Genomic DNA, 12,694 nt, shown 5'->3' with positions numbered 1-12,694 from the left:
GACTCCGTGCTCAGCAATCACACGATTACAATCGCCTTGCATTCCGGTACAACCCAGCTGATGATTATAGTTTGATCCGGCATGTTCTCATCGGCACTATGACTGAAGTGTGTCCTTATTGCAAGGCTCTGAAATTTAATGGAGAAACGAAAGGAATGTGTTGCGCCGCCAGAAAAATTAAACTGCCTCAACTTGGAGAACCGCCAGAGACATTAAAAACTTTGCTTGCTGGATATACCGCCGAATCAAAGCATTTCCTATCTAACATCAGGAAATACAACTCATGCTTCCAAATGACGTCGTTCGGCGCAGAAATCGTAACAGCTCAATTCATGCCAACTTTCAAAGTGAAAGGACAAATTTATCATAAAGCCGGCTCCCTGCTTCCATTCTCAGATGGTCAACATAAATTCCTACATATGTATTTCATCGGTGATGGCAATGATGAATTGAATGCATGCTGCGGAATTTCTACCGGCATAAAAAGGTCCATCGTTTCCCAACTGCAAGAACTTCTTCACGAAAAAAACAATTTAGTGCGTTTGTTCAAAACAGCAATTGACATGATGCCATCTGATACACACAAGATTGTTATTCATGCTGACAAAACACCTGCTGGAGAACATGTGCGAAGATTCAATGATCCAACTATAGACGAAGTGGCAATTGTTATAGTCGGAGATCAATTCCAACCTAGAGATATTGTTCTTCATCGGAGAAACGATCAATTAACAAAAGTTGCAGAAACTCATCGATGCTACGATGCCCTGCAATATCCAATCATGTTTTGGGATGGTTCCGATGGATATAACTTCAACGTTAAGATGATAAATCCAGTCAGTGGCGGATAAACAAATAAGAAATGCACCGCAATGAACTATTATTCATACCGATTAATGATTCGAGAGAATGAAGACAATCACATTTTGAAATGACGTCAATTGTTTCACCAATACATCGTAGATATGTATGCAAAAATCGAAACAGAACTTTTGACATTCATCCGTTTGAATCAGACCAAGCTTCGCTCTGAAGAATACGTTCATTTGCGAGATGCAGTTGTAAATGACGGTAATACAACTAACGTTGGAAGACGAACGATTTTGCCATCTTCATATACAGGCAGTCCACGTCATGTGCATGAGTACGCTCAAGATGCAATTGCGTATGTTCGTCACTACGGGCGTCCAGACCTATTCATTACATTCACATGAAATCCAGCTTGGGACGATATGCAACAGCTCTTACTTCCTGGGCAATAGCCGGTGGATAGGCATGACATCACAGCACGTGTTTTCAGACAGAAGCTGAAATCGCTGATGGATTTCATGGTAAAACATGAAGTGTTTGGGTCTGTGCACTGCTGGATGTACTCAGTGGAATGGCAAAAGAGAGGATTGCCAAACGCACATATACCAATCTGGCTCTATAACAAAATCACTTCAAACGAAATCGACGATGTAATATGCGCTGAAATACCCGATGCCGACGTCGATAAGGATTTGCATGAAATTGTGACGAAAAATATGATACATGGACCTTGCGGTACACTGAATCCAAATTCACCATGCATGATAGACGGAAAATGCTCTAAGCGATATCCTCGAGCATTAGTATCCAACACAGTTACAGGAAACGATGGATATCCTTAATACAGAAGACGATCAGCAGAAGATGCCGGTAAATTAGCAACCATACAAATGCGAAACGGTGACATCGAAGTAGAAAACCGGTGGGTTGTTCCATATTCGCCTTTGCTATCAAAAACATACAAAGCGCACATAAACGTGGAATGCTGTAACTCCGTTAAATCGATCAAATACATTTGTAAGTACGTGAATAAAGGCAGCGACATGGCAGTTTTTGGCGTGCAACCAGAAATAAGTGATAGGAATGCGGTCATACATATCGATGAAATCGCACAGTATCAGGCTGGAAGATACATAAGCAGTAATGAAGCTGTATGGCGAATTCTTTCATTTCCCATACATGAACGAAGTCCAGCTGTTGTTCACTTAGCAGTACATCTAGAAAATGGACAACGCGTGTATTTCACAGCTGCAAATGTGCAACAAATAGCCCTGAATCCACCGGCTACAACGTTAACTGCTTTCTTCACGTTATGTCAAAATGACACGTTTGCGAAAACACTGCTGTATTCGGAAGTGCCTACGTATTACACATGGAATGCGAGTAGAAAATCATTTGAACGACGCAAACGAGGAGAGCGAGTCGACTGACAACCTGGCATATTCAAAGAAACTACGATAGGATAGACTGTACACCGTGCTCCCAATCAAGATGAATGCTTCTTTCTTTGCATGCTGTTGGTAAATGTGCCCGGTCCAACGTCTTTCCAGCAATTGAGAATTGTCAACGGCGTTACACATGCCACTTTCCGCAGTGCATGTCAAGCTCTGAATTTATTGGAGAACGACCGACACTGGGATGTATGCATTAATGATGCGTGCAACACGTCGCATCCAAATCAAATTCGTGCATTGTTTGCAATCATATTGACCGCCTGCTCTCCTTCATCTCCAACAGAGTTATGGGACAAATATAAATCGCACATGGCTGAAGATATTTTCCGTCGAATACGCAAGGAAAATTCAAATAGGAACATGGATTTCACAGCAGAAATCTACAACGAAGCGTTGATAATGATGAAAGATTTGTGCTTAGAAATTACGAACAAAGTTCTCAATCAATTGGGAATGCAATCACCGAATCGATCTGCTGCTGCTTCGTTCGATGTAGAATTGCGTCGTGAACAAAATTACAACACGGGTGATCTTTTGTCGTATGTGCAATCAAATATTCGCTTGAGCAAAAAGGCATTTACGATCAAATAATGCAGACTATCAATAACGGAGTTGGAGAATTCTTCTTAGATGCGCCAGGAGGAACTGGTAAAATGTTCCTAATTAGATTGATTCTGGCAGCAATTCGATCCCAAAATGACATAGCCTTAGCTCTTGCATCGTCCGGAATAGCTGCGACATTGCTACCAGGTGAAAGAACTGCTCATTCCGCTTTGAAATTGCTATTGAACATGCAATTCATTGAAACTCCCACGTGCTACATTTCCAAAGCATCCGGCGTGGGAAAAGTATTGCAGAAATGCAAACTTATTGTTTGGGATGAATGCACAATGGCACAAAAAATCGCTCGAGGCTCTTGATCGATCATTGCAAGATTTGCGTGGAAACATCACACGGTTTGGGAACGCATTAATATTGCTTGCAGGAGATTTCAGGCAAACATTACCTGTAATTCCTCGATCGACACCAGCGGATGAAATAAATGCTTACCTGAAATACTCTCCTTTGTGGCGACACGTAAAGACGTTAAAATTAACTGCAAATATGCGTGTCCAGCTGCAAAACGATCAATCAGCTGAAATATTCTCACATCAATTGCTGGAAATTGGGAACGGAAATTGTGCCGGTTGATCTGACCTCAGGACGAATTTCATTGCCTCATAACTTCTGCAATTTAGTGACGTCAAAAGAAGAATTGGTTGAAAAAGTATTTCCCAATATTCAAACCAATTATAAGAATCACGATTGGCTGAGTGAACAAGCTATTCTTGCGGACAACAACAAAGACGTCTACGAACTTAACAATATTATTCAGTCTAACATTCAAAGCGAGGCAGTCACATACAAGTCTGTCGACACTGTTGTGGAAGCAGATGAAGCGGTTAATTATCCAACAGAATTTTTGAATTCACTCGATCTGCCAGGGATGCCACCGCACGTACTGCAATTGAAAATCGGCGTGCCAATTATCATGTTGCGAAATATCAACCAGCCAAAGCTTTGCAACGGCACGCGGCTTGCGGTAAACAAAAAATGAGCGACGTCGTTGAAGCAACAATCTTGACAGGACCTTTCAAAGGTGAAGATGTCCTCATTCCTCGCATTCCTATGATTCCAACGGATATGCCATTTCAATTTAAGAGATTGCAATTCCCAATTCGATTGGCGTTTGCAATCACCATCAACAAAGCTCAGGGCCAATCTTTAGAATTGTGCGGTTTAGATCTAGACACGGATTGCTTCTCACATGGACAATTATATGTTGCGTCTTCTCGAGTTGGCAAACCAGACAATCTCTATATCTACACAGACAATGGAACAACAAAAAATAGTGTATACCCACAACCATTGTGAAATTAAATATTTTAGAAACGTGCGCTTTCTCTTTTCTTTCTTTTCCATTTAACTAGACTGAGCCACAGCAACGTGTGGCCGGGTACAGCTAGTAAAATAATAAAAATATAAAACATTAACATTCTCACGACGTTTCGACTGCAAAACAAGCAATCATCAGGTGTGAAAACCACAGCAAGAAAAAATTGAAAAAAGTGGCGTTTTTTTGCCGTTAGCACCATGGAGAGCGATTTGGCAGTTATTCAGATGGACGAGTCCATATATGTTCGGAAAAGAGGAGAGGGGAGACGAAAATAATGGATGCAGTCTGAAAGCCACCGTAAGCGTGGCCAGTAAAAGAAATGTGGTCCATCAAATTAATATGGCCAGTCAAAATTAATTGGCCAGTCAAAAAAAAGTGGCCACTAAAAAGTGTGGACTATTGTAAAAAGAAAGTTTCCACTAATAAAAATTGGCCTATTAAAAACGTAAAGTGGCCAGTCAAGAAAATCTGGTAGGTTCAAAATATGAGTGGACAGTCAAAATAATTGGGCCGTAAAAAATATAGGTTTATTAATAAAATTGTCTAGTCAAAATAACATGGCTAGTTAAAATGAAGTGGCCAATGAAATATTATTTGGCCACTAAAAAGAAGTGCTCTATTTAAAAAAGGTGAAGTGGCTATTAAAATAAATAATTGGCCTATTAAAAATATAGTGTGCACCAAAAAATTATTGTTCTTTTAAAAATGCAGTGGCCAGTCAAGAAAATCTGGCCGGGAAAATAAATAAATACATGGTAAGTCAAAAAAAAATTGCCCATTCAAAATGAAGTGGCAGTAAAATATGTGGCCAGTAAAAGAATTGTGGCCAATTAAAATAATGTGGCCATTGAAAATGAAGCGTCCAGTGAAAGAAATGTGGCCACTACAAAAAATTGGCCTATTAAAAAAACAGTGGCCTATTACAAAATGATATGGTTACTAAAAAAAGAAGTTGGTCTTTAATAAAATGAAGTGATTTGTCAAAAAATCTGGCCGAAATTTTTTAGAAAGTGACCATTCAAAAGAATTGTCCCGTAAAAAAAATTGCCAGTAAAAAAAGTGTTCCGTCAAAATAAAGTGGCCTATGAAAATAATGTGGTCAGTAAAATTAAATTGCGCAGTCAAAACAAGTGGGCACAAAATAAAATTTCGATTAAAAAAGAAAATGGCCAGCATTAAAAATGTTGCCAGTAAAATAAATATGGCCTATCAAAATAATGTGGCCAGAAAAATAGTAACCAGTAAAAAAAAATATTGGTACTCAAAAAAAATTAAGTGGTAATTCAAAAGAATTTATCCGTAAAAACTATATCGCCAGACAAAGTTGAATTTTCATAGATTTCGATTTATTTTCATTTTGATTTAATTATTTCGTGTGACATTGCGTTGGAATTGAGCTATGTCGTTTACCATAGCGAAGAACGGGCATCAGCGAACGAGCGAAACAGACAAAGAATGGCTCAAATACGTGCCGAGGAAGCAGCAGAGCGACGTGCAGCCAGACTTGAGGATGCCACGGTTGCGAGCACGGCGATCGCGTTCTGCAGCTTCAGATCTGCTTCGTTCTCAACAGAATGAACGCGACTGGCTGATAGTGGCTGAAAGACGTCAACGAGAAACAGCAGCTCAGCGTCAAACACGACTCCGTGCTCAGCAATCACACGATTACAATCGCCTTGCATTCCGGTACAACCCAGCTGATGATTATAGTTTGATCCGGCATGTTCTCATCGGCACTATGACTGAAGTGTGTCCTTATTGCAAGGCTCTGAAATTTAATGGAGAAACGAAAGGAATGTGTTGCGCCGCCAGAAAAATTAAACTGCCTCAACTTGGAGAACCGCCAGAGACATTAAAAACTTTGCTTGCTGGATATACCGCCGAATCAAAGCATTTCCTATCTAACATCAGGAAATACAACTCATGCTTCCAAATGACGTCGTTCGGCGCAGAAATCGTAACAGCTCAATTCATGCCAACTTTCAAAGTGAAAGGACAAATTTATCATAAAGCCGGCTCCCTGCTTCCATTCTCAGATGGTCAACATAAATTCCTACATATGTATTTCATCGGTGATGGCAATGATGAATTGAATGCATGCTGCGGAATTTCTACCGGCATAAAAAGGTCCATCGTTTCCCAACTGCAAGAACTTCTTCACGAAAAAAACAATTTAGTGTGTTTGTTCAAAACAGCAATTGACATGATGCCATCTGATACACACAAGATTGTTATTCATGCTGACAAAACGCCTGCTGGAGAACATGTGCGAAGATTCAATGATCCAACTATAGACGAAGTGGCAATTGTTATAGTCGGAGATCAATTCCAACCTAGAGATATTGTTCTTCATCGGAGAAACGATCAATTAACAAAAGTTGCAGAAACTCATCGATGCTACGATGCCCTGCAATATCCAATCATGTTTTGGGATGGTTCCGATGGATATAACTTCAACGTTAAGATGATAAATCCAGTCAGTGGCGGATAAACAAATAAGAAATGCACCGCAATGAACTATTATTCATACCGATTAATGATTCGAGAGAATGAAGACAATCACATTTTGAAATGACGTCAATTGTTTCACCAATACATCGTAGATATGTATGCAAAAATCGAAACAGAACTTTTGACATTCATCCGTTTGAATCAGACCAAGCTTCGCTCTGAAGAATACGTTCATTTGCGAGATGCAGTTGTAAATGACGGTAATACAACTAACGTTGGAAGACGAACGATTTTGCCATCTTCATATACAGGCAGTCCACGTCATGTGCATGAGTACGCTCAAGATGCAATTGCGTATGTTCGTCACTACGGGCGTCCAGACCTATTCATTACATTCACATGAAATCCAGCTTGGGACGATATGCAACAGCTCTTACTTCCTGGGCAATAGCCGGTCGATAGGCATGACATCACAGCACGTGTTTTCAGACAGAAGCTGAAATCGCTGATGGATTTCATGGTAAAACATGAAGTGTTTGGGTCTGTGCACTGCTGGATGTACTCAGTGGAATGGCAAAAGAGAGGATTGCCAAACGCACATATACCAATCTGGCTCTATAACAAAATCACTTCAAACGAAATCGACAATGTAATATGCGCTGAAATACCCGATGCCGACGTCGATAAGGATTTGCATGAAATTGTGACAAAAAATATGATACATGGACCTTGCGGTACACTGAATCCAAATTCACCATGCATGATAGGCGGAAAATGCTCTAAGCGATATCCTCGAGCATTAGTATCCAACACAGTTACAGGAAACGATGGATATCCTTAATACAGAAGACGATCAGCAGAAGATGCCGGTAAATTAGCAACCATACAAATGCGAAACGGTGACATCGAAGTAGAAAACCGGTGGGTTGTTCCATATTCGCCTTTGCTATCAAAAACATACAAAGCGCACATAAACGTGGAATGCTGTAACTCCGTTAAATCGATCAAATACATTTGTAAGTACGTGAATAAAGGCAGCGACATGGCAGTTTTTGGCGTGCAACCAGAAATAAGTGATAGGAATGCGGTCATACATATCGATGAAATCGCACAGTATCAGGCTGGAAGATACATAAGCAGTAATGAAGCTGTATGGCGAATTCTTTCATTTCCCATACATGAACGAAGTCCAGCTGTTGTTCACTTAGCAGTACATCTAGAAAATGGACAACGCGTGTATTTCACAGCTGCAAATGTGCAACAAATAGCCCTGAATCCACCGGCTACAACGTTAACTGCTTTCTTCACGTTATGTCAAAATGACACGTTTGCGAAAACACTGCTGTATTCGGAAGTGCCTACGTATTACACATGGAATGCGAGTAGAAAATCATTTGAACGACGCAAACGAGGAGAGCGAGTCGACTGACAACCTGGCATATTCAAAGAAACTACGATAGGATAGACTGTACACCGTGCTCCCAATCAAGATGAATGCTTCTTTCTTTGCATGCTGTTGGTAAATGTGCCCGGTCCAACGTCTTTCCAGCAATTGAGAATTGTCAACGGCGTTACACATGCCACTTTCCGCAGTGCATGTCAAGCTCTGAATTTATTGGAGAACGACCGACACTGGGATGTATGCATTAATGATGCGTGCAACACGTCGCATCCAAATCAAATTCGTGCATTGTTTGCAATCATATTGACCGCCTGCTCTCCTTCATCTCCAACAGAGTTATGGGACAAATATAAATCGCACATGGCTGAAGATATTTTCCGTCGAATACGCAAGGAAAATTCAAATAGGAACATGGATTTCACAGCAGAAATCTACAACGAAGCGTTGATAATGATGAAAGATTTGTGCTTAGAAATTACGAACAAAGTTCTCAATCAATTGGGAATGCAATCACCGAATCGATCTGCTGCTGCTTCGTTCGATGTAGAATTGCGTCATGAACAAAATTACAACACGGGTGATCTTTTGTCGTATGTGCAATCAAATATTCGCTTGAGCAAAAAGGCATTTACGATCAAATAATGCAGACTATCAATAACGGAGTTGGAGAATTCTTCTTAGATGCGCCAGGAGGAACTGGTAAAATGTTCCTAATTAGATTGATTCTGGCAGCAATTCGATCCCAAAATGACATAGCCTTAGCTCTTGCATCGTCCGGAATAGCTGCGACATTGCTACCAGGTGAAAGAACTGCTCATTCCGCTTTGAAATTGCTATTGAACATGCAATTCATTGAAACTCCCACGTGCTACATTTCCAAAGCATCCGGCGTGGGAAAAGTATTGCAGAAATGCAAACTTATTGTTTGGGATGAATGCACAATGGCACAAAAAATCGCTCGAGGCTCTTGATCGATCATTGCAAGATTTGCATGGAAACATCACACGGTTTGGGAACGCATTAATATTGCTTGCAGGAGATTTCAGGCAAACATTACCTGTAATTCCTCGATCGACACCAGCGGATGAAATAAATGCTTATCTGAAATACTCTCCTTTGTGGCGACACGTAAAGACGTTAAAATTAACTGCAAATATGCGTGTCCAGCTGCAAAACGATCAATCAGCTGAAATATTCTCACATAAATTGCTGGAAATTGGGAACAGAAATTGTGCCGGTTGATCTGACCTCAGGACGAATTTCATTGCCTCATAACTTCTGCAATTTAGTGACGTCAAAAGAAGAATTGGTTGAAAAAGTATTTCCCAATATTCAAACCAATTATAAGAATCACGATTGGCTGAGTGAACAAGCTATTCTTGCGGACAACAACAAAGACGTCTACGAACTTAACAATATTATTCAGTCTAACATTCAAAGCGAGGCAGTCACATACAAGTCTGTCGACACTGTTGTGGAAGCAGATGAAGCGGTTAATTATCCAACAGAATTTTTGAATTCACTCGATCTGCCAGGGATGCCACCGCACGTACTGCAATTGAAAATCGGCGTGCCAATTATCATGTTGCGAAATATCAACTAGCCAAAGCTTTGCAACGGCACGCGGCTTGCGGTAAACAAAAAATGAGCGACGTCGTTGAAGCAACAATCTTGACAGGACCTTTCAAAGGTGAAGATGTCCTCATTCCTCGCATTCCTATGATTCCAACGGATATGCCATTTCAATTTAAGAGATTGCAATTCCCAATTTGATTGGCGTTTGCAATCACCATCAACAAAGCTCAGGGCCAATCTTTAGAATTGTGCGGTTTAGATCTAGACACGGATTGCTTCTCACATGGACAATTATATGTTGCGTCTTCTCGAGTTGGCAAACCAGACAATCTCTATATCTACACAGACAATGGAACAACAAAAAATAGTGTATACCCACAACCATTGTGAAATTAAAATTTTTAGAAACGTGCGCTTTCTCTTTTCTTTCTTTTCCATTTAACTAGACTGAGCTACAGCAACGTGTGGCCGGGTACAGCTAGTAAAATAATAAAAATATAAAACATTAACATTCTCACGACGTTTCGACTGCAAAACAAGCAATCATCAGGTGTGAAAACCACAGCAAGAAAAAATTGAAAAAAGTGGCGTTTTTTTGCCGTTAGCACCATGGAGAGCGATTTGGCAGTTATTCAGATGGACGAGTCCATATATGTTCGGAAAAGAGGAGAGGGGAGACGAAAATAATGGATGCAGTCTGAAAGCCACCGTAAGCGTGGCCAGTAAAAGAAATGTGGTCCATCAAATTAATATGGCCAGTCAAAATTAATTGGCCAGTCAAAAAAAAGTGGCCACTAAAAAGTGTGGACTATTGCAAAAAGAAAGTTTCCACTAATAAAAATTGGCCTATTAAAAACGTAAAGTGGCCAGTCAAGAAAATCTGGTAGGTTCAAAATATGAGTGGACAGTCAAAATAATTGGGCCGTAAAAAATATAGGTTTATTAATAAAATTGTCTAGTCAAAATAACATGGCTAGTTAAAATGAAGTGGCCAATGAAATATTATTTGGCCACTAAAAAGAAGTGCCCTATTTAAAAAAGGTGAAGTGGCTATTAAAATAAATAATTGGCCTATTAAAAATATAGTGTGCACCAAAAAATGATTGTTCTTTTAAAAATGCAGTGGCCAGTCAAGAAAATCTGGCCGGGAAAATAAATAAATACATGGTAAGTCAAAAAATTGCCCATTCAAAATGAAGTGGCAGTAAAATATGTGGCCAGTAAAAGAATTGTGGCCAATTAAAATAATGTGGCCATTGAAAATGAAGCGTCCAGTGAAAGAAATGTGGCCACTACAAAAAATTGGCCTATTAAAAAAACAGTGGCCTATTACAAAATGATATGGTTACTAAAAAAAGAAGTTGGTCTTTAATAAAATGAAGTGATTTGTCAAAAAATCTGGCCGAAATTTTTTAGAAAGTGACCATTCAAAAGAATTGTCCCGTAAAAAAAATTGCCAGTAAAAAAAGTGTTCCGTCAAAATAAAGTGGCCTATGAAAATAATGTGGTCAGTAAAATTAAATTGCGCAGTCAAAAAAAGTGGGCACAAAATAAAATTTCGATTAAAAAAGAAAATGGCCAGCATTAAAAATGTTGCCAGTAAAATAAATATGGCCTATCAAAATAATGTGGCCAGAAAAATAGTAACCAGTAAAAAAAAATATTGGTACTCAAAAAAAATTAAGTGGTAATTCAAAATAATTTATCCGTAAAAAACTATATCGCCAGACAAAGTTGAATTTTCATAGATTTCGATTTATTTTCATTTTGATTTAATTATTTCGTGTGACATTGCGTTGGAATTGAGCTGTGTCGTTTACCATAGCGAAGAACGGGCATCAGCGAACGAGCGAAACAGACAAAGAATGGCTCAAATACGTGCCGAGGAAGCAGCAGAGCGACGTGCAGCCAGACTTGAGGATGCCACGGTTGCGAGCACTGCGATCGCGTTCTGCAGCTTCAGATCTGCTTCGTTCTCAACAGAATGAACGCGACTGGCTGATAGTGGCTGAAAGACGTCAACGAGAAACAGCAGATCAGCGTCAAACACGACTCCGTGCTCAGCAATCACACGATTACAATCGCCTTGCATTCCGGTACAACCCAGCTGATGATTATAGTTTGATCCGGCATGTTCTCATCGGCACTATGACTGAAGTGTGTCCTTATTGCAAGGCTCTGAAATTTAATGGAGAAACGAAAGGAATGTGTTGCGCCGCCAGAAAAATTAAACTGCCTCAACTTGGAGAACCGCCAGAGACATTAAAAACTTTGCTTGCTGGATATACCGCCGAATCAAAGCATTTCCTATCTAACATCAGGAAATACAACTCATGCTTCCAAATGACGTCGTTCGGCGCAGAAATCGTAACAGCTCAATTCATGCCAACTTTCAAAGTGAAAGGACAAATTTATCATAAAGCCGGCTCCCTGCTTCCATTCTCAGATGGTCAACATAAATTCCTACATATGTATTTCATCGGTGATGGCAATGATGAATTGAATGCATGCTGCGGAATTTCTACCGGCATAAAAAGGTCCATCGTTTCCCAACTGCAAGAACTTCTTCACGAAAAAAACAATTTAGTGCGTTTGTTCAAAACAGCAATTGACATGATGCCATCTGATACACACAAGATTGTTATTCATGCTGACAAAACGCCTGCTGGAGAACATGTGCGAAGATTCAATGATCCAACTATAGACAAAGTGGCAATTGTTATAGTCGGAGATCAATTCCAACCTAGAGATATTGTTCTTCATCGGAGAAACGATCAATTAACAAAAGTTGCAGAAACTCATCGATGCTACGATGCCCTGCAATATCCAATCATGTTTTGGGATGGTTCCGATGGATATAACTTCAACGTTAAGATGATAAATCCAGTCAGTGGCGGATAAACAAATAAGAAATGCACCGCAATGAACTATTATTCATACCGATTAATGATTCGAGAGAATGAAGACAATCACATTTTGAAATGACGTCAATTGTTTCACCAATACATCGTAGATATGTATGCAAAAATCGAAACAGAACTTTTGACATTCATCCGTTTGAATCGG

This window comes from Petromyzon marinus, chromosome 56 (assembly GCF_048934315.1).
Source record: "Petromyzon marinus isolate PM22_M1 ecotype Great Lakes invasive population chromosome 56, UKy_Petmar_22M1.pri1.0, whole genome shotgun sequence".
Taxonomy (NCBI): domain Eukaryota; kingdom Metazoa; phylum Chordata; class Hyperoartia; order Petromyzontiformes; family Petromyzontidae; genus Petromyzon; species Petromyzon marinus.
Note: the sequence above shows the minus strand (reverse complement) of the source record.